The 24125-nt window shown below is 46.0% G+C and overlaps 1 protein-coding gene and 1 long non-coding RNA gene across 2 annotated transcripts in view; both read right to left on the bottom strand.

The window, feature by feature from the left end:
* The window catches only part of LOC119450745 (evasin P1181-like), a 164507-nt gene that overhangs the window by 107159 nt on the left and 33223 nt on the right, over window positions 1-24125 (bottom strand). The gene's annotated exons all lie outside the window — the stretch shown is intronic.
* LOC125944820 (uncharacterized) lies at window positions 8718-23385 on the bottom strand. The gene is made up of 3 exons (XR_007466527.1): window positions 23349-23385; window positions 17568-17645; window positions 8718-8916 (listed from the first exon to the last, which is right to left on the bottom strand). It is a non-coding gene; the product is annotated as an uncharacterized LOC125944820 (long non-coding RNA).

Genomic DNA, 24125 nt, shown 5'->3' with positions numbered 1-24125 from the left:
CAAAATAGCTTCTCCCGGCCTGCTTGCCGCTGAGTCAATGAAATCCACCTCCGTGAAGTGCGCCGAGCATATCCGGCGGTTGTTGACCTTATCTCTGGGTAAACAGATTATGTCCGTCCTTCCAGCGTAGATTAAGAACGCTTCCATCCTGAAGAACAGTGGAGGTCATAAATTATAACATAGCAGTTGGAACATACAAAACTGAGCTCGTTTCACGTCACGGCAGAGTACTAGTTGTGATATGTCAACCTTAATTCTCAGAAACACATTTTTTAACGATGGCGACCTATTAGCTAGAAATAAGTGCGAAGCGCATACCTAGACACGTGTTCCTTGAGATACGCACAGGTGTTACTATATTTATCAGGAGCTTTATGTTCGCTACTTGTTGGCATAACGATTTACTGCATCGTTGTGGTGTTTTCAAATAAGCTAGCTGCTGCCTCACCACCGCACAGCCTTGTACGACTGCGCACAATTACTGTCACAAATAAAAAATTACTCCATCTCCCGCTAAAGGGAACCATGTGTGGATGCGAAGCAGCGGGGAGATGGTTAGCTTGAGCGGGAGATGGTTTCAGTGGCGCACCGACGGGGGGGGGGTAGGGGATTGGGGGTGTAACCGCCCCCCCCCCCTGAGGCCGACCTAACCCCCCCTTTTGTTTAACCCCTTTTCTTTCCTTGCGCATTGGAGTACTGCAACTAAGATGCAAGACGCGCAATCGTCTGCACACTTGCAAAAAGCGCATTTTTGACAATTTCCCGTGAATAAATTGAAATCAGTGCTTTTTGGATGGTATTGGCAAACTGTCTACCCCCCTGGCAGAGATGCTGGGTGCGCTACTGGATTGTTTCGCGGCAGCGGCCTGAGCGCTCATCGCGGCGCTGCACAGGAGAGAGAATGAGGCGCGCGCGCTCCGTCATTTTCATACCGCGGAACTACCGTGGCGCCCCCAGCGGAGTATGCACCTGTCGCACCACCTGTCGTGCGCGCCGCTCCGGATTCCTAGAGGACAGAAAGGGGGAGCGTAGGAGAGGAGAGAGGGGGGAGGGGTCGCGCATGCGCTGTGGGGGTGTGGGACGCCGCGGGAGGGACGGACAAATCCGCCGCCATAAGCTGCTTCGTATCTAAAACCCGGAAGTAAGCTGCACAGTGCTCACCTGTTGTCTTTATGGATGCGGTAGAATTTCACGTCGCATGGGTCACTTCGTCTTGATGTGCCCATACACCATTGAACCACACACGAACAGCGACATCTGCGAGATATTGCGGGAAAAAGCCGACAAACGTGCAATGGTAGGGTACCACACCGACCACACTGCTAGCGCGGAAGGCGAAAACCGCAAAACTCACCACATAATGCCAGAAAAAAAATGCTGCTGTTTTGGTAGTTATCAGCATGGCCGACGACGAGCGCGGGCCGCGCCAGCCGCGCCGCCGATAGTTGAAGGCGAGAGAGAAACGACAAATTTGAGAGAGAGCTGACTAGAGAAAAAAAAAGGAAAAACGATTTTGGTTTCGCATCCATCTCATGGATGGCGCTGCAATTCGCGTGGACGAAAAACCAGCGGAGTTTCCGAGGCCTGGCTCAATCTCGTGCACGCAAGAGCGGAAAGAGGGAAGGAAACGCGCCGTCTTCCGCCACGCGCAACGATCCGGGGGAAGGTTGGGGAGGCGGGTGCGCGTTCTACTCCGGGCGGCCCGATCGGCCGCGCGCGACCGCCAGGGCCACGGCATCTTGAAATACATTGGCGTCGCGGACAGTCCGTCATGGGCTGTTTTCGCGGCTTAGTATGCGTTGATGCCGTGACGCTGCGCGAAGCTCAATTCCCTCGCTGCTGCTGCCGCGCTTCCTGACTCCAGTGTGTTAACAGGGGAGTTTCCACGATCATCGAGTGAGATGGCTTCATGTTTACTTGTGCACGCGTGACACCATACTTGATCATTTAGTTAGTATGCGTATGTTTACAAGCTTATACGGCCTATAAAACTACTATCCTTACTTCTAATAGCTGCCCACTAATTTGCTATCGCAATCGATGCTGCGCCTTTATGGCGAAAATGCGACTTTTTTACTTATTTATTTTTGTTCAGTAATGCGTATGAAGTTTGTTTTCTCCCAGGATGGGACCAATGACAAAAATATGTTCCTTAGTTCCGGAACTAATGTCAAAAGCGTCTACCTTGTTGCATTGTTTTCAACTACCGCCCGTATTGTTCTGGAACAAAACCTTGCTAAATGCTCCTCTTCCTTTATCAGACACAAAATACGTGGTGTTAATGCCTGAAGTGGCAGCATGACAGATAATTTCATCACAAGTGGCTTCCATAAAAGCCAGAGAAGGTTTAACTTGGTCGGCTGAGTGTCTTTAATTTTGACATATATACAGGGTGTCCCAATTATCACGCAGCACGATTTAAAAAAAAAGAGGAATGTCGTTACACGAAGCAAACCTAGCGCGTATTGTTTCCAGTACAGTGGAGTAGGCGCCAGCAATTTTTTCATTACTGAGGTTTATTTGTTAATTGTAATTAATTATCTAACTCGAGAAGTGAACTCGCTGATGATTGTGTGCTGTTTCGTGAAGTAACCAGCCGAGGTGATCAGATAACCCTGAACAATAACCTTCAAAATCTTCTTTGTTGGTGCAGTCGCTGGAATATGGAACTGAATGCTAACAAGTCAGTGTACATGAAAATAACTAAAAAATTAAATAGCCTATCTTTTCCTTATGCCCTAGGATCTGTACCGCTAGCCGAGGTGAGGGAATATAAATATCTTGGCGTCACAATAACAAATAGCCTAAACTGCAATACTCACATTACTAACGTATGTGACTCAGCCTTTCGTAAACTTTGTCTGCTACGTCATAAATTAAACCTAGCTCCCGTTGAAACTAAACTTTTAGCCTACACATCACTAATAAGACCAAAACTTGAGTATGCATGCATAGTATGGGACACTTACACCAAAACTAACATTGATGCACTAGAAGTAATTCAGCGTAAAGCAATCAGATTTATTTTCTCAAAGTACCGCATGACTGATTCCCCGACAGCACTAATTAAAGAACATGGTATCCAAACACGGGAAATGAGAAGAAAAATCCAGCGCTTAAAATTTCTTTTTCTTCTTAAAAATAACCTCCTTTCCCTCACCCCAGAGCCTTATGTAACGCCAATGGTTGCACGCCGAACACGGCATCGCCACGCTGACTCTTTAACTCCCTATAATGCCAGAACTAGCGTCTTTAAGTATTCTTTTTTCCCACGCACTATTACGGATTGGAACAATTTACCTCAGTCGCTACTAACCAGTATTGATTCCCTTGACACTCTCAATTATTGACATGTTGCTCTCTTGTGAATTGATTGCTGAAGTTGATCCTTGCGTTATTGTTCTTTTACTTCGCTTAAATTGTATTGATTCATTTATAAACATGTTCTTTATTTGTTTTGGAAATTTCTTCATTACACGAGCAAGTGTTCTTTTCCGTACTTTGTACTCGCAGCTGATGGATTAGATTGATATTCTGCGCACTCTAAATTTACGTCTGGTATTGGTATTATCTCTTTTTATCATTGTATGCCGCTCCTGCTTGGGCCACGCCAAGGCCTGCAGTATCGTATAAATAAATAAATAAATAAATAAATAAATAAATAAAGTACTGTCCTAATTATCAAAGTGTCAATGTTAAAATTGTAGAGCAACATAAAAAACTCCCGATACAGCTTTCTGTTGTTCAATACGTGCTACATAAATGTGTTTTTCCGAGTGTGAAAGATGCCCGCGAATACACGCAAAGCGCCACGAGCGGCCAGTCGCGTGGCAATTCTGCGTGTATTCGCGGGCTCCGTTCCCAGTCGGAAAAACACATTTATGTACCTCGTATTGAGCAACAGAAAGCTGTATCGCGAGTTTTTCATAATGCTCTACAATTATCTCATTGACACTTTGATAATTAGGACAGTACTTCTTGAGGTAGATAATTAATTACAATGAACTAATGAAATCTCAGTAATGAAAAAATTACTCGCAGCTACTCCACTGCACTGGAAAGAATAGGCACTAGGTTAGCTTCGCGTAACGCCGTTCCTCTTCTTTTTTTCGTGCTGCGTGATAGCTGGGGCACCCTGTATATAAATTTGAATAAAAAATTGTTCGAGAGTAGTGACACATTGCGAATGCTCCGAAATGTATCTCATTTTATTTTTCTTCACAAGGGCCTTCTCATTACTCGCTTTCAAGAATCGATGAATTATATTACACATTATGGCGAGCCGTCAAGCCACCCTTCCGACGACATCGAGTAACATCGCAAACAGCAAGGTACGACTACGTCATCGGAGCTGTTCCACCTGCTGTCATCGCCATCGTAAGGGACATTCTGCGCTCTCCGCCTCCTGACACACCCTACGACACTAGCTTAAACGCCGGACAACCGAGTCAGCACAGCGTCGGCTGCAGCAGCTACTCACAGCGGAGGAGCTCGGTGACCGAAAGCCCACGGAGCTTCTGCGTCGCATGCGGCATCTGATTGGGGACCAGTCTGCTGCATTGGACGCATCCATTCTAGAGGAGCTCTTCCTACAGCGACTGCCACAGCAGGTGCGGATGATCTTGAGCGTGTCCTCCACAGAAATCCTCGACTCACTGGCACAGATGGCCGACAAAATTATGGATGTCGGCACTCCGGCCATATCTGGAATCGAGAGACAACGTGACTCTTCCCTCTGTGCGCCGGTCCGCGACGACCGCTTGGACCGTCTCCTTCAAGCTAACGAGGAGCTCAACCGCAAAGTGGACCAGCTGGCCGCTGCACTCAGCTCGCTCAAAGCAGACCACCGAGGCAGTGCGTCACGACAGCGACGCCAAAGCCGCGACAGATCACCAAGTCTGCCTCGCAGCGTCTGCTGGTACCACCACCGATACGGAGCACGCGCTCGTCAGTGCAATCAGCCATGTCAGTTTTCGGGAAACGCACGGGCCACGCACTGACGGCGGCCAGTGTTTCAGGCCCGCCATACAGCCACCTATTCCACGTCACTGATCGCGTCACGAAAGTCCGGTACCTCATCGACACAGGTGCCGAAGTGTGTGTCGTTCCTCCTACGCTGGAGGACCGCCGACGACGTCAGGCCACGCCGCCTGTCACTGCTGTCAATGGTTCAACCATAAGGACTTTCGGACACAGGTCCGTTGCGCTTGACATTGGCTTGAGACGCACGTTTCGATGGATTTTCCTAGTCGCTGACGGGCGTGTACCAATCATCGGTGCAGATTTTCTTTGGCATTATAAGCTTGTGGTAGACCTACGACATAGCCGTCTCCTAGATTCTGAGACCCACCTAACAGTTCAAGGCGTGACATCAAGTTTGCCACCTTTGCGTCTCGTGCAAGCTCATGCCAAAGTCTCTCCTCCGTGGTCTACACTTCCGGAAGACTTTACCGATCTCTTCCGTGCTCCATCTCTTGAAGACACGGTACGCCACCATGTCACTCACCCCATTGTGACAGTAGGAGGGCCGGTGTTTGCACGTGCTCGTCGTCTCGCTCCTGACCGTTACAAGATCGTAAGACAAGAATTCGAGCATATGCTTGAGCACGGATATGTCCGCCCCTCTTCTGGTGCCTGGTCATGACCGCTACAAATGGCCCCCAGGTCATCGGGTGACTGGAGACCGCGTGGTGACTATCCCGCCCTCAACAAAGTGACGGTACCGGACCGCTACCCGATACCACGCATCCAGGACTTCACGGCATCGCTGTACGGTTGCACCGTATTCAGCAAGATCGACTTAGTGAAGGCATACCACCAAATACCTGTCGAGCCTTCCGACGTACCGAAGACTGCCATAATAACACCTTTTGGCATGTTTGAATACATACGTATGCCGTTTAGTCTACGAAACGCCGCACAAACCTTTCAACGGTTCGTGGACCAGGTTCTTCGTGGTTTGACGTGCTGCTTCACGTAAATCAACGACATCCTCGTCTTCAGCACCTCAGAAGCGGATCACGAACTTCACCTGCGTCACGTTTTCACGCGGCTCCGCAAGTACGGACTAGTCGTCAACGGACCAAAGAGCGAGTTCGGAGCTTCTTCACTGGACTTCCTTGCCCATCGCGTGGATTCCCGTGGGATCTCTCCACCAGCGGCGCGCGTGTAAGCTATAATACAGTTTCCACGGCCAACAACTACGAAGAAACTGTGTGAATTCCTCGGGCTTGCCAACTATTACCGGCGGTTTATTCCCCACTGCGCTGCCATCTTGCACCCGCTCCATGCACTTCTATCCGGTCAAACGAAACCGAACGCTTCCATCTCCTGGACAGGCGACGCCGGGACAGCTTTCAGTTTCATCATGGAAGCGCTTGCCAACGCAACACTCCTCGCGCACCCAAAGTGCGACGCCAGCACGTCACTCAGCGTGGATGCCTCGGACGTCGATATTGGAGCAGTCCTGCAGCAGTTGGTCGATGGAGTTTGGCAGCCGGAAGCTCTCACAGACCGAGCGCCGTTACAGCACATTCGGTCGCGAACTGCTGGCGCCCTATTCGGCTGTCAAGCATTTTCGCCACTTCCTCGAAGGTCGGCAATTCCATCTTCAACTCTTCAACACACTCCACGTGACATCCGCCAACTTGCCTATATATCACAGTTTACCAGCGATATCCGACACATCAGTGGCAAAGACAATCCTGTTGCTGACGCACTATCTCGAATAGAAATCAACGCCACGGTGGATGAGCGCCCGCCAGTCCATTTTGCAGCCATGGCTACTGCACAACGCGAGGACAGCGAACTTCAAGGTCTACGACTCCAAGAGAACTCCCTCAAGTTCGAAGATGTCCAACTTCCAGGCTGCGCGATTCCACTCATTTGCGACACCCCTACCGGAAGTGCTCGCCCGTATGTTCCAGCGCCATTTCGCCGCAGCATCTTCAACGCCTTGCATTCCTTGTCGCACCCCGGCATACGTGCGACTCAACGCGTCCTCACAGAGCGATATCTATGGCCACGAATGAACATCGACGTCCGCCGCTGGACGCGTGCTTGCCTTAAATGCCAGCAAACCAAAGTCCAGCGCAAGAGAGTGAGCCCACTGGGTACATTTACGCCTCCCGACTCGCGGTTCAGTCACGTGCACCTGGACCTCGTGGGCCCTTTGCCCCCATCGAACAGCCGGTATATGTTAACGTGCGTTGATCGGTTCACGCGGTGGCCTGAGGCACTACCGCTCACCGACATCACGGCAGAGTTAGTTGCCCGCGGACTCATCACCGTGTGAATAAGCCGTTACGGAGTTCCCAAGACCATCCCAACAGATAGAGGTCGTCAATTTGACTACGCGCTCTTCCGCACTTTGTCCCGGATGCTTGGTGTACCACATCAAGACGGTGGCCTACCACCCGATGTCGAACGGCATGGTTGAGCGATTTCACCGCCAACTCAAAGCCTCGCTCATGGCCTCACGATCACTGATACCCTGGACGGAGCGCCTACCACTCGTCCTCCTCGCCCTTCGCAGCACGATACGTACGGACGCGTCCTGCTCCTCAGCTGAGCTCGTTTTTGCCACGACCTTAAGGCTTCCTGGCCAGTTTTTCGAGGCGTCACCGATACCACCACTGGACGTTGCCGATTATGCCAGCCACCTCGCTAATGCCATGAGAGACGTGTCTCCTATTCTGCCGCGTCAACACTCACGCCCATCTTTCACCAGCCGTGCTCTCCGCGATGGTACACACGTAATCGTACGGCACGATGCAGCCAGACTACCACTGCAGCCGCCTATCGACGGCCCTTTAAAGTCGTCAAGCGTTGCCCGAAGCATTTCGTCCTGCTTCTTAATGGACGCGAAGACAGTGTCTCCGTTGACCGCATAAAGCTGGCCTTCCTCGACACCGACGCCGTTCCTGAAGACGAAAGGCCATTCACAAACACCAGACGAACGCGCTTCGCAACAGCAGAACCTACCAGCTGCTCATAGAGATCGCTCCTTCGCACACTGGCTACCTCGCTAGAAGGGGGGCCCTATGGCGAGCCGTCAGCGTCTTAACGACGACGACGATGTTGCCCCTCGGCTGCTCCGCACGTTCGAGCTGAGCGCGAGAGTAGAACGGCGACAAGACGGCAAGAACGGCGGCAAGAGCAACAGCGTCTGTGATAGTGCATAAATAAATGTGGGCAACCAAGCGCCATCACGTATTCCCACAACATAATCAGACATCCGCGCATTTACACTTCAGAACTGCTATATCTGCTATATCTTCTGATAAGTCAAGTCACGTAGGCATGTTGGACAATGGAACGAAACTCTAGGGGCAGCAGAAGTAGCGGCAGAATCCAGTTGAAGACTGCACACGTGCAATGTGATTTAAGCCAGATTCATTGCTGGCAATTCATATGCATATTTTTTCACCCACAAATGATGCAATGAAATGACACGAAACATGTATTCATATGTCATGTTTAGTTTGAGCGTATGTGTACTTCCAACGCTTACGAGCAGCTGATAGGTGCAGTAAACACTGGCAAGTATTTCCTAATAGGAAAACTGGGAAGACCAACACTTTCGTAGTGAATCTGTAGCATTTACACTTGTGATAGTTCATGTTCACATGAATGACACACGCAGACGTAGTAGGCTTGTTTACTCAGGAAAACGTTTTTCAAAATAATTTTATTTACTATTATTACCCTATGTATAATAAGGACTTAATATAATGATTTCTTTTCATCACACATGTAACCGCGCGTTTCCTAACGTTGTTTTTTAGGTTTGTTTTCGGTATTCCAGCATTCCACAGAAAGGCCACTTAGAACGCAATTATCGCCGTTACACCAGCCCACAGGGCAATAGTAAGCCAAAAATCTTTGCATTCTGCCGGCAACTTCACGTGTAATATTCTGCAGAAAAAAACAAAAGAAGACGGGAAAATGGATTATCATTTATGATCCTTCCCATGATCAAAGTTACCCGTATGTGAATATAAATGCAGTATTCAATTATTCTATTATAGAGTGCATTGGTTTGTTTGGTATGCCAACTTGAATAACATTTTAGCGCACCTGCAGTGCGAAATGAATACGCGTGACACTGAGCCATTGTTTTAACAGTGGATCAACTCAGTAAAAGGCGCTAGATCACACACATCATCAACGACAGTTCACGTGCATGCTTGAGACACCTAATATATCGCAATGTTTATGCGAAAGCATCAAACGGCCCATTGAGCGAAAAATCCGCCGTCTGTAGCAGCGAAACGACATCTAAATTCCCATTGCATGCGATGCCACGTCACGAGCGCACCTCGACGGTATAGAGCGGGCAGGCAGAACTAGTGTTCGGTCCCGTCCGAATTTTTTTTCCGTTAGCCTTGTTCGCGCTAGTAACTATGTCACAGCAAGGGCGAAAGGGAGCACCCGTTGCCGCCGCGACGCCACGTCACCTTGGCTCTCGTAAGTCGGCTTGCGGTCCGTATCTCCCTCTCTCACACCAACTGTGCTTAGGTGCTGCTAGCGCCTGCCGGACTTGGTGGCCGCTGCTGCTTCTTCGGTCTCTCATCGCGCAGGACGTTGGTGGCATGCGGCGTTGGCACCGCAGGCTGCTGCTGCTGCTGCTGCTGCTGCTTCTTGCTGACTCGGGCAGTACGTGCCGCTAAGGAGTCTCAAGCATCTTGATCGTCGACGGCCGCCACCTCTGCATCTAGTCTCGAAGTTCTTCGAACCACTGATAATTTCGCGTGTAAGCCTAACATGGCTCTTACCCAGGGCGATGTGTGCACCAATAACCGCACAGACCGAAGGATAGAGCTTTGTATTGAATAATGCATTGCCCTTATTTTAAGCAATGTTCACGTAGCAATTTACGCCTTCACTTGCTGGGAAAGTAAGACTTTTTTCTTAAGCTAGGACAAAAAAAGGTTTTAGGAAAAAATAAGAAAGTCGTCTCTATTTCATAGACATATTCAACGTCTGTAAAATGCTTAAGTACCTAGATCAATATTAGATTGTGAACACGAAGTACCTTGTTCAGATGAAGCTATCCAATCTCAAAGTTGATTGCTCATATAGTCGTTAGTATGACTTTTGTGCACTCATGATCTGCGAAGAATATTGCTATCGGTTGCTGCGTCATTTTTGAAGTGTAAGCGGTTAGCCAATAATAACATACAATTGGACCTTGTCTTACTTTATCGTCTGTAGGTTATTGGACCCTTGTTTACCTGAGCTTCAAAAATCTCTTTAAAATCAGTTTTTATAATTTCATATGAGCGTTACACGCATAAGCAATACCCTTTTTTATTAAGTACTCGTTCAGGTAAAAACTACAGAACTATGCACCAGACGGGGCTCTTTCCGTTTTGTTCTCAGAGAAATCCGGTCAACGTGAGACAGTCTAGCTTTGACCCTGTTTTCGCGCGCCGCCTAAATTAGCTATGACTCAACAACTTGTACAAAAACCTCCTTTTTTATATCCTGTTATGTTCCTCTTACATGGTCATTTAACGGTTTCGTATGAAATAAATATAACCATGCTTGTATTGAAAGTAAAAAAAAATGTTGTAAAACACACGTGAGTGCCTTTGGAGCTCTGAGATAATATACGGCATAGCTAAATATTCAAGATTTCGATTTCAACAAATCGAAAACTTGCTTTTGCGCCACTCAGCTCATACATGGCTGGCGTCTCCTATTTAATCTTCATTGCTTATTATAGGGCGGCTAGTGGTCCCTAAGCCTCACTTTATATTGTCGCCCATTGCAACAGCGCCTATTGGCATTACAGGGAGAGGATTTACAGGCATAGGAAAATAAAGCAGATAAAGTTGACATGAAATTGGGTGTACATACATAACTATTTACAGTGCACACATTTAGAGGTGCACTGTACCGGTGCTAACATGCGGGGCAGAAACTTGGGGGTTAAAGAAGCTCGAGAACAAGTTAAGGACCGCACAAAGAGCGATGGAACGAAAAATGTTAGGCCTAACGTTAAGAGACAGGAAGAGAGTAGTGTGGACCAGAGAATAAACGGGGATAGCCGATGTTCTAGTTGACATTAAGACGAAAGAAAAGGAGCTAGGCGGGCCATGTAATACGTAAGATGGATAGCCGGTGGACCATTAGGGTTGCAGAATGGATACCAAGAGAAGGGAAGCGCAGTCGAGGACGGCAGAAAACTAGGTGGGGTGATGAAGTTAGGAAATATCCAAGCGCAAGTTGGAATCGGCTAGCGCAAGACAGGGGTAATTGCAGATCGCAGGGAGAGGCCTTCATCCTGCAGTGGACGTAAATATAGGCTGATGATGATGATAATTATTACAGAGTGCACACACAGCACGTACAGATGCCACTCAGCAAGAGAAGCCCAAACAAGATTTACGTGCTCAGCACATTTTGCGTCAGAAAAGAGAGCCTAAATACAATGTAAACACAACCTAAAAATGAAAGAAATCAGGTCTCCTGGCTGCAACATTTGACGTAAATATCAAACGTTCGTGTTATAACAAGATAAGAACAAAAAAAGCTGACCAAAAGAAGGCAAAATGGCACAACAGGGAAGCCGCTGAAAAGATTTCGCACGCTTAATATTGTGTCTCAAGAGAACATGACACTTAAAAAAAAGAAAACAAGAACGATTATTCAGAAGTGGCCATCACCACGACTGAAGGCTACTTATTCGACTACAATATTGTTCGCCGGTAAAAAGGTAGGAAAATGTGGTTGTACATCTATTATACAGTGTGATCATTTCTAAGTTTTATTAATTTTTTAAAGAGTAGCCTGTTGCAGATAACAGAATTCTAGCGCTTGAGCTCGAATCTTCCGAGCGGTAGACATCACTTGTCCAAAAAATCAAAACACGTATACAACTAACAAAAATCCACTAATTATCTTTTTAATTAATTACTTCACTGCACATATTCCTATTTGCGAATTGTAGCCGGTGAGCTTGGAAGGCGTATCCACTTGGAATTAATTTGCACAATGACACCAGTTTGGAGATATATGCATAATCAAACTTGCCGTAAAAATGCACTGTTGTTCCACTTACCTTTTTTTACCAAAATGCTCTTTTACGCATTGAAGCACTAAAGTAACCGGAATGACCATGTATTAAGTTCCGCACTTTGGGAAATAATATCTCGAAACCGGTCTCATCCTGGAACTTCATTTGAAGTGAATACGTTTTGCGAGCTCACCCGCACCTATTCGCAAATTGCAATTTAAAGTAAACATTACATTGGAACCACTTGACCATCGAAAGGCTAAGCTGCGTTTAGAATTTCCATATTGTACTTATGCCTCACAAACCGACCTCCAACGAAGAAAATACATTTTTGCCCTATAATTTTCACAACGAATTCATCACCAACACAAAATTATAGACGAAGAATTTTAAAATTTAATAAAATTTTTATGAATCGCCTCTATCAGATAGCATATTTCTTGTCCTTGAGCTGAATTATTCGAAAACGCGGACATTACTAACATGAGAACACGAGAAATTGAAACATATTCAACTCAAAAAAACACTAATTCACTTCTGAATGAATTACTTGACGGCACCTATGTCTATGTATGTATACGGGTTTTCCTTTTATTGCGATAGCAATTACAAGGACACTCCAAGCGGATGTCTGCCGTCGGCGTGGCCGTCACCGTGAGGTTCCATATGAAGTCCAACGGCGATGAAAACGTCACCGCGCGCCGTATGCTGTATGTGCGACTGCAAGCGCGCGAGGGACGCGCGCTTTCACGGGGAGCGAACGCACGGCGGAGGGCAAACGCGACTTCTTCCGTCGCGCGAAAGTCCGTGGGGGGATGGGAGGGAGGGAGGCGAGGCGACGTTTAGCTGCGGCATCAAATGCGTATTTGTATAAAAACTTTGCGAGACGAGAAGGTGGTAAAGACTTCCGACGCTGCTCGACGAGTGTCCCGTTCTGATCTCGTCGAAAACCTGCGAGCCACTGCCAGAGGCCCTGGCAATAGTCACCGACGCCGCGCGCGTTCCCTACTAACGCGGGCCAAACGCCGACGGCGTCGACAACAGTTCTGCGCGTTGCTGGTGCTGCTACATGTCCATTTGATACACCTGATAAAGCTACTATCCTTACCCCGTATAGCTCTCTACTAAGTTGCTATCGCCATTGATGCTTCGCCTTTCGGGTGTCAGTGCGTCATTTTTTGCTTGATAGTGAATTTTGTTCCAAGCATTACTTTTTTTAAGTGTTTCATTCTCATGATGTCCTGCAGTGGTCTGCTGTCAAATGTATTAGGGAGCAGGACCCTCCTCAAGCTGTAGCCCAGCTTTTAGTCCTGGCTCCTCTTGTTTACGGTGAAAATAAAATAAAAGCAACTGATTGATTGATTGTTTGATTGATTGAGCTAGGGGATGTTCGTTATCGGAGTGTAATTAGGGTCGAAATAGGAGGTATTTCTTATGCAGTTCATATTTTGTGCAATGATCAGAGTTTATCGGAGCTATCATTCACAGCGCTACAGAAATTGTAGTTATTAGGTCTTTCTAGAGTTATTCACCTTTTATTGCAAGCAAATTTACACCAGTCTAATTTTCGTCGCCATCGTTGCCGCCACCGGGGTAATGTAAAGGGAGATCATATTTATGAAGTCCCCCCGGAATGGATGCTGTAGGTGCGAGGGAAAGCTCGTCATCTGCTAGAGTGCCAAAGCTTGGAGGTAACGTGATCACGCGCGCGAATAAAGAGACCACTTGTCTTCTCCCCTTACTCAACCGTGGCTGAACATGCCTGTCCGCGTGGCTGAGCGCGTACGCGCCGCGTACGCGCCATGCACTTGATGCGGGCTGTCTTCCCACATATCTCGTGCAGGAGTTCGCGTCATCTCAAGCTTCGGAGGCATGGTGAAGCAAATGACTGAAAGAAGCTTTCACTCCCCGGGCTGACGCTCTTCAAGCCAGAGTTGTGACCGCCAGTCCTCATGGCCATCGAGTGAAACCTGATCATTTTTGCTTGTGCATGCATGGCACCATGCTCTGTAATTTATTTAGTATGCGAATGTTCACTCCAATTTATGTGGCTGGTGTAATTACATTACTTGTGTGATTGTCTGGTACTTTGCTATATCGCTATCAACGCTTCGCCTTTCCTGCGAGGTGGCGATGTCTCCTTGTTTCGCTCACACCCTAAAATCTATTTTGAAAAAAAAAAGTCAGGGTAGTCGAAGAAACCTTTCTGACTTACAGTGAACGTGTAAAATAGCCGGGAGGGCTTATCACAGTTAGGATTTACTAAAACATATACACATTTATACAGATGTTTCGATCCGTTATTATTGCGCGCACTTTCGGATTTAAGGAACGAAACATAGAGAATTCTCTCTTAACGTTCGTGCCACCTGCCAGAAGAGCACGTTCATGAAGCTGAACACGTACAAAATGGCCGATTTTGAATGTACTATAATTCAAATTTTCAGGCTGAACAATTACAAACAGCCCACGCCTGATGACACTAGCTTGCGAGCAGATAGCGTCATGCATGGCACTGTGGCAGGAACGGCTGCCCATAACTGCTGAACACTGCTCGCAGTGCAGCCTTCATGTTTGATTCAATGATCAGAGTGCAGTAGCGGGACTCGCTGGTGTATTGCGAAAACGTAAGGAACGTTTCGCTACAGGGGCTTCAGCGTGACGCTGAGCCATGCTACCGAATGCAATGTTTCGCCCATCCAGGAAAATGCCCTCCTTCTTTGTCCCGTAATTAGGTGGGATGAACAGCGAAAACACGTTACTACCAGGAGGGCGGCGCAGTTAAAGTGACAGCCGCGAAATACTTCTGTTTGAAGGCAGGCCTATAGGAGCTCTTTGACAATTTTTTACTAGACTCCTCAGCTGCACTATTCAACATAACCTTGTGGTTGTCAGTTCATTGTGTTCGTTGTTTCCAAGTGAACGACTCTGAATTTAAGCTGGTCACACGTCTTTGACACAATCATGTGTGACAGGTTTGCATATTCCCAAGAGACTAGACTTCACTAAACTTGACTGGTGCTGTGGGGGAGCTAGCACTTGAAGTGTTATTTCTAATCATCGCTTTGCATATGCCTAAAGTAATTTTTGTAATTGATGGATTTATCAACGGCGTCTTGTCTTACCCTGTCCCTATCCCGTAGTGTAAGAATAAACGGCCCTGTGCAATTCACTTCCGCTTGTTTTGGCTGAGCAATGGTAGACCTTGATGGCCGGCCGTAGCAACTGTGTTTCAGTGAAGGCAAAATGCAAGACCAATCGTGTACTCAGCTTCAGGTGCACGTTGAAGAACCGCCTTTGTAAAAATTATTCTAGAGTCCTCTACTACGGCGTCTTTCGTAGCCTCAGTGTTGATTTTGAGAGGTTAAATCACGTTATATCAAATCATTGTCATCGGCGTTAAACAATTACAAGTGCACTGCAACTGTAACTTACTGGACGTTAGCAAAAATCATCTTGAGCTTTTAACCCTTCAGATACATTTCGCTCTTTGCGCAATAGAAGCAATTGATTTGCGATCTCCTACTGTAACATTCTAATTATTCGCTAAATCTTGAAAAGGCATCGATAAATGAAACGATATGATCAGCTTGCAATTTTTTATTTGCTTGGTAATATTATTTTCTTCTGGGGTTTTCCGTTCACTAACTACACCACCGTTTGATTGTATATAGAAATTTTATGTAGTTATTCAGCTGCATAATTTGTACCATAGCTCTGCATCTAAGTCTAGCAGCAGTGTATACGAATAATTACGGATTATTTGAACAAACTAAGACCGGCGAACGCAGCTGCTCCAATGAATCGCAAGAATGCTCTCGCACTACGTGTCCACAAGGGGCCGTTTAACGTCCCACTACTCCATTGTGACTTTACTCCAATCTTCTGACCTCATATTCACGCAACTGCAAGCATCGGGCGAGCAGTGACTCGCAACGTTGTTTGAACAGCCCAATCACACGCTCTCCTCGTTTATTGGAGGTCACTTTTGTTCACTTCGAAAGTAAACAGCGTGGCACATTTTGGCAGGTCTTTCTTATCTAATCATCCAAGAGGGGGCTAGGAGCGCGCAGGAGTGGGGATGGGTTCGGTGGATCCGCTCTACCACAGTGAAAGCCTGAGGAGGGTGGTGGCGGCACCTGCGATTGGTCAGCTTGCCCTGAGCTGTCTTGCGGTGTCTGGTCGAAAATTGCGGCAGCGTGTAACAAATGGTTAAAAATTGCGCTAAAACGGATCCTCAGCCAAGAAAAGTTGGCAGATGAATGTGGTACACGTACCAAAGAGGCTCGACAACATTGTAATTGCATGGAAAATGTTTGATTATACGCAATGAAATGCATTATCGCCGGCAGCTCCGAATAGCCAGTGCCAGAGTGATCGGCGGGCAGCTATCTATTACTTTCGGAAAGCGGCAGTTATCGGCTATTCCAAAATGTTTTAGTTTTCTTCCACATTATGCATCTTCATTGCGAACAAGTCAGTTTCACGTGCTCAGATTTCTTGGTTTTGTGACGTCACGTGAATGACCGGCGAAGTTGGCGCAGTTCGAAAAATTTGCATCTATTGTGGAGGGCTAATGTCGAAAAGGGCATAGAACTTGAAATAATTGTTTGTGTTTTGTTTGACCTATTCATGCATAACTGATGCATATAATAGCAGGAATTGCGCGTTTTCGGGCCACCACGTGACAGACGGGTGGCAGGTGGGTGGCCCAGAAAGTTCTTTAGGAATCGTGAGCGGCTATTGCCACCAATGGAATACGTATAGTATGGTACAGATTTACGTTATAGCGCTCACAATTTCCTAGCGCAGCTCGAAATATACATATTTTACTAAAATATACTTGGTGGCTGCTTGTACCTGGCTGCGATAACGCGGAGTATTTCAACAAATGCGCCTGGTACGCTCTAAAACTTGGGAGGGTTTAATCATTTGGCGATGTTCTCAAAATTGTACTTACCACAGATGCATACACCTTAACTTAGCTCGAGGTTCGAATTTGATAAGGACGTATTTAGAAAAGTTATTCTGAAAGCAACCTCCCTTCATTCATGCTCACCAAATGGCGAGGTGCAGTCAGAATCGTCATGGGCGTCAGCTAACGGCGTGATTATTGCGAACTTCGGCAGTTTACTTTCGGTTTTCTTGGTTAAATTGTCCAAGATTCATTGCGGTATAGAAATTAGGAGCACCAGGGTTTTTATGTCTTGAACTGGGTGTCAACTTCCCTTCAAGTTTTTCGCAATTTATTCTCTGTGATTCCATCGGGTAAACAAGCGCTGTACGCTACGATTCAAATTGACCTCCTAAACGTTGTAAGAACTATTTTGTTGCCTTCAGCATATACGGAACTAGGTAAACGCGGTAACACGTCCTAAAAAATATAAGTTTTGTGATTAAACGAAGCTACGAAGTTAGGGACCTGTACATTGACCAATTAAAAAAACATTTTTTATACCATTCCTAAACTGGTATATATGCGAACTGAAAATAAATAACTAGTAAGGAGAAAAAGAATGTGTTATATTAAAACCATAAAACTTACAGTGCACTCTCCGCCGGTTTGCGTGATTGTCGCCGTATGTCCCGAGCCTTTACAGTTTTCCGTGCACCCTACGCGGATCTGAAAAGAAATAGTAGTTAGAACATATAAATCGACCCAGTCACACTTGCACTACCGGCTACCTTCTGAGATGACTTTTGCATCAGAGTATAGATATTTTAAACAGAAATACGAGCACGGAAAGTAGCTAGTAGGAGAAGCCAGGAGGTTTAAGGGGGAATCCATGAATTGGATCTGGTCGCATTTTAGTTTTGCTCTCCCTCCGTATCTGGCACGGTTATGCTATCTAATACATTGCTGTCGATTCCTATTTCTTGCAATATGATATTCATTAGTGAAATCCCGTGTTGATTGCGTTTGATGATTATCCTTGCCTCTCCACTTGGGCATTAGGTAGTCAAGCGATGCCTTTGAACTTCTATGTCGACAGAAATTCCCCCTAACATTTATGGTTACGTAGTGCACGCAAACACTGTTTTCTTTTATGCTTAAGCTTAACCATAACCGAGGAAGGCAGCTAATGTCAGGGACAAGCAAGTTACCTTTACAATTTGTATTGTGGCATGCTGGCTGTAACGAGTGACTTCTTTTTATGCTTAAGGGGCGCTACAACACGTGAAAGCCGCTCATTGCAGGAACAACCACATTCAATAGGAGTTACAGCTGTCCGAGGGACTGCAGGAAATTGTTTTAGCGTTTAAAATATCACTGCTAGATGTTTTTTTCTTGTAAGCGTGGCTGCGCCAACATAGCTCATAAAAGTGTACAGCCGAGATAGCGAAGTTTGTGTTTCGTAAGTCTAAATATTCAGTTAAATATTGTGTTGGACCTATATCCACGGACAGTATTTAACAGTCAAATTTTGTTGGTATTCAAACACTGAATTATCTGGAAAAATACGTACGAACGAATCTGCATTTCATCCAGTATTATTCACGCGTAGATACACTATTATTTTCATGCACGACCTTTTAGGCCAATGCATAAACCATGCAAAGAAATTTATTTTGACATATCCTCATTGCTTCTGGGGAACCGCAAGGCAAGCTTTCAGATGTAAGGGTTCTTGCGATCCTGCAAGGAGTGAGCCAGAGGCAACGGAAGGCCTGAACAAAGGAGCAGTCCAATTATAACTTGTTTCGCGTGGTACTAAGCGTGGCTAAAAAACTAAAGGAAAAAAGTGCCTTTTTGTTGTGAAGAGCCTGAAGTGGAACCTCCCTGAAAATAATGAAGAGGACGGCCGAGACTGGGGCTGGGAGCACGGATGAAGAAGTTCATTAAAATGGCGGACTAAACAGATCATCTCATTATTATTTCCTAACATTTTTGGCGCAGCCGCTACAACCTGAAGCTGATGTGGATCCAGATTGGAACCGGCTGACACCATGATGGGCGCGGATGCGTCCAGAGTTACCAGATCGACGGTGAAGAGCCAGTCAGCTGGGAACCTGGAGCCAGCTAAACAGAGTTCCTTGCTGGGGTCGCGACCAAGTCAGGTACAACTGTGGCCGGACTTCTTGAGCAAGGTACCGTGAAGATTTTCGTCAAGATCGAAGAGTACTTTAAGTTCTTCCAACCAGCTCACCTAAGAGGTGCTATAGATTGTCAACCAGACTTCACCGCAGTAATTCTGCCGCTCATCCAAACTCAACGCGAACAGTTAGAAATTCAGACACAATTTATGTCTGCTATGGTACAAGAGATGCAGCGTAAGAATTATCAGCGAGGTGACACCGTAAAACCAGACATGTTCGATGGCACATCAGCAGTTCCAACTTCGTGGCTGGACTTTTATGAGTACGCTTGTGTGCAGAACCAGTGGGTGACGGACGAAGACAAGATATTTAACTTACGCTTCTTTCTATATGGTACTGTAAGGAAGTGGTACGACATTCGGATTGTGGAACATGTTAGCGAGAAGTGGAGTGAATGGAAGAGCCTGCTGTCCTGTTTTGCTGTAAATGTAGTTCAACAATGGGATAAGGCAATTACATATAAGCACACTAGTGGCAGTCTCCGTGACTACTATTTCGAAAAAATGAGACTACTTCAACTCGCCGATCCTAGTTTCCAGAAACATCAGTCGTACCTCTTATGTTGCCTGGTATGAGTAGAGAGTGTCGAACACAACTACAGGCCCAACAGGTCGACACTGCAGAAGACATTCTTTGCTGCCTAAAAGACATTGTTGTAGAAACCACATCATGCGGTAGTTAGAGTGGAAACCTCGACATCAGACAGCCAAACAGCTATCGCATAACACCACCAAATGCACTACATAGGCCTAAACGTCCGAGTGTGGAACTGCCGAATATAGCTAACCATAGTGCATCTCAGCGACCCGCAGTACCTGAAAAATATGCGACTGTATATCTGATGAAGAACAACGTTCTCCATGCGAGAATGATAGTAAATAAAAAGGAATTAGATGTTCTTGTGGATACAGGCGCGTCCGTGAGCTTGATAAATTCAAGTTTGATGGAGAAAAATCAAGTCCGCAAAGACAACATTATTGAGGTGCGCAGTTATGATGGAAAAGCCAGGCTCCTAGAGGACTGGGCAGCAATTCCAGTTGAATTTAAAGGTGTTAATATCCATATTGACGCAATAGCAATGAAGGACGTCTAATTCATGTTCCTGTTGTCAAGACCAGATATGAAGCTTTTGAGGGAAAAAATCTCTTGGCAGGAGGACCAACTGACTATCGATCACGAGCGAGATGAAGATAGCAGTAAAACGAGCGGAAGTCTCCGAGTTGTGAAAATGTCAGAGGATGTTCCCATTACTTACCCAGAACTGCTATGCATTGGGCCTAACCCTCCTGCAACGTCATTTATAGAAGTACCATTTAACCTACGAGACACAACGTAAGAAACCTTAGTCTACCACACGAGATAAACATGTGGCTGAAGAAGGAGCTGCAGCAAATGCTTGCATCGGGAATTATCAGACCATCAACTTTGGCCTATGCTTCCACCATTACAATAGTGCCAAAGGAAGATGGAATATTCAGGCATTGTACAGATTACCGTTTGATTAATAAGCAAACAGATCTGTTTCCGTTTCCTATGCCACGCATTGATGACATTATTAATGAAACCGGGAGCTGTCACTGGTTCTCAAGAATTGACCTTTGTAAAGGGTACTGGCAGATACTACTCCAGGAAGAGTACAAAAAATACACAGCCTTTGTGACCCCATTTGATAGCTATGCATATAATAGGCTCCCATTTGGCTGGAAAAATTCAGGGGCATGGTTCCAGAAAATGATGAACACTGTGTTGGAACCTTTGACTGGCCAATGCTGCAATGTGTATGTCGACGACATCATTGTCTACTCTAGGACAAAAGACGAAGATGAGCTGCATTTATCACAAGTTTTGAATGCTTTGGCAAACGCAAAGCTGAAGATCAATTTTAAAAAGAGTGAGTTTTTCAAGACATCAGTGGTTTTTCTGGGAAGGACATTTCACGGTCATACAAAGAGTAAGAAGGAAGAGTCAGTGCAGAGGATTAAAAATTTGACAAAACCTCGTGACTTGCACTCTTTGAGGGTTTTCCTTGGCCTAGCAAGACATTTCAGGGCCTTCATCAAGGACTTTGTCACAAAAACAAAGTGTTTGACAGCATTGACCCAAAAAGACATCATGTTCATTTGGAGCAAAGAATGCGAAGACATTTATCAAGAACTAGTGAAAACAATATCGCCAGATCCTGTTCTAGTACTCCCAGACTTAAAGAAATCTTTTGAGTTGTGTACTGACGCATCCTTATATGAAACCGGCGCAGTTCTCTATCAATGAGATGCCAGTAAACCACCGGGACGCCAGCTGAATGTAATTGGATATTACTCATACACCTTCAGAAAATCGGAAATAAACTACATCACCATGGCAAAAGAGGCATTGGCTGTCGTCACGGCATTACGATACTTTCGCACTTACCTTGAAGGTCAACACTTTAACTTGTTTACGGACAACCAAGCTTTGACTTATCTGCTGAACATTACTCAACCGAAGGGAATGATTGCTCGTTGGGTCAGCGAAATCCAGCAGTTCGCGTTCGACGCAGTTCACCGTCCTGAAAAGAAGCTCCCCGACGCGGACGCTTTATCAAGATTACATATTACGGAGGCTGAAATAATTAAAACTCTGCATGTAGCAACTATATGGGAAGACATAGAAGATATTTTGTTGAAGGATGGAAAGTTCAAAGTACCAGAAACAGGTCGCCTAAAGATTTTGAAGGTTTATCACGACAGTCCCGACTCGGTGCTTTTGGAGGACATATTTGAAGGTGCAGCAACGTTTCAAGTGGAACAATATGAAAAATGACGTACATGAACATGTAAAGACTTGCCACGATTTCCAAGTGCGAAAAGCAAAATATAGGCCTAAAGGAAAAGAAATGACCATACCTGTGTACTCCAATGTGCCATTTGAAGTTGTACACCTCGACTTTGCCAAGCTTAAAAAGACAGGGGAAGGAGTGCGTAAGACGCAATCTTTTCTAGTTGCTATTGACCAATGTACACGGATGGCAGCCGCGAAACCAGGGAACGAAGACTCCAACGCTGTTATTTCTCTTATGCAACGGGAAGTGTTTAAGAATACTAAAGTCATTGTCAGTGACAACGGTCCAGCATTCAGAAGCGAAAGGCTAAGAGCTTGGGCAGAGAAAAGGGGGATCACCCTGCGGTTCACTACACCATACCATCCTGAGGGTAACGCTCTGGCCGAGCGATTAATTCGCAATTTGAAGACATACATTACACTTTATCCAAATTTCCTGGCGGCTGGAAATGCGCTCTGGAAGCTGCTGTCCAGCAGCACAACCGCTCCTATACGGCTGGCGTTGGTTGCACACCTCATTTTTCTGCCTCTGGAGCCAGCCCATGGCTACCCGCGGATCATCGCCTGGGAATAGCAGGCACGATAATTCTACAAGAAAGTGCCAAGACAAAAGACCAACAGCAGCAGTACAAGCTATCAACGAAAAATTGTTACGACACTAAACATCGGGTTAAAATTCCAGACATCGAACCAGGGCACTTAGTCCTTGTACGCAAAGATGGACGGCTAGAAGTCGCCATTCATCGGCCCCTACATGGTGATCCAAACCGTGAAACAACAAGGTGTTCTGAAGGCCATTTATTACGAAGCACCAGGGGAGAAGATTGAGTCCAGCGCCATCGGCAACGTGATTCCGTATTACCCCAGAAGGGGAGAGAATCAAAGCCGCAGAGGGTGTGAAGAGCCTGAAGTGCAACCTCCCTTAAGATAAGGAAGAAGACGGCCGAAACTGGGGCGGGGGGCACGGATGAAGAAGTTCATTAAAATGGCGGGCTAAACAGATCATCTCAATATTATTTCCTTACAATTGTTTTTAAATTTTCTGGAACATTGCAGGAAATATATAAATTGTGTTCTGTAAACTCGACTCTATGAAGGGAACCGTAAAAATATTTAATATTGTGCAGTTCGTGCCCTAAGTTTTACACCTTTAGAAACACTTGAAACACTTGAGCTAGTCTCATAAATTAGACTCTTATGTTTTTCACCATGCCCAACTACTACTCCTCATCGTATCTGCTACTGGCAGTCGATTTTATGTCAGCAATAGCATCAGACTTGAAGAATACGTTAGGCTAAATGGGACACTATCTTGCTTTTTTTATAGGTTTTGTGCTGGTACGTGGTCCGAGCACACTATATTCTTTTTTTCAAAGCAATAAATGGTGCAGAATCGAAACTTTGAACAAACCGGTCTTCCATGGGTACTAAGAAATATTGGACTGCAGTCGGCTGTAATGAAATGAAACAGAAAGGCGCAATGATATTATTATGTTTGCCCGCATAAAAAGATTACAGATACAAGAATGTCACGCATAGCAGCTGCCACCAGGAGGTGAACGCCTGCGTGTTATAGAATTGAAAAGGTGCACAGGAAAATATAGCGAAAAATATTGTCTTGGCACGTAAGGCCCTAGAATTTAATTCATATAGTTATATGAAACAGGTCGAATTATTGTCACGGGTAGACACGAAAACATAAATATGTTAAAGTGAGCTGCGACACAGCCGAGATGGCGAAAAGACCATCTTTACAAATGTCGTTCTCTTCAACACAATGACCGATGTCGTTTGTGTCTCATTTTTCTAAGTCTCGTGAAGTTTACCCCCTGCCGGAAAAGTGCCGCCCCGGTGTCTATTTCATGGTGATGGGCGCAAGGCATAGCTTGAGGTCCGTAACTGCAAGACGTCTGAGGAAGTAGCAGACGTGCTAGTATTCGAGCGGGATTATTTCGTATGTAACATCTGTCCCATTTCGCAGGACACGGTAAGGGCCAGAGTATCTAGAAAGTAGCTTTTTCAGAGATGACAACGGGCCGAGACAGACACCAGAGAAGGACGAGGTCAACCGCAAGAAGTGAGCGTCCCGGTGGTGGATGTCGCACAGCAACTTCTGGCACGGCTGCGACCAGTAAGGTGAAGACGGGTAATTGAAAGTGCCTGTTGTGCTGTAGCATTGGCTTCGCGA

Source organism: Dermacentor silvarum, chromosome 4, assembly GCF_013339745.2.
Source record: "Dermacentor silvarum isolate Dsil-2018 chromosome 4, BIME_Dsil_1.4, whole genome shotgun sequence".
NCBI classification, from domain to species: domain Eukaryota; kingdom Metazoa; phylum Arthropoda; class Arachnida; order Ixodida; family Ixodidae; genus Dermacentor; species Dermacentor silvarum.
Note: the sequence above shows the minus strand (reverse complement) of the source record. Positions and strands in the feature narration are given on the sequence as shown.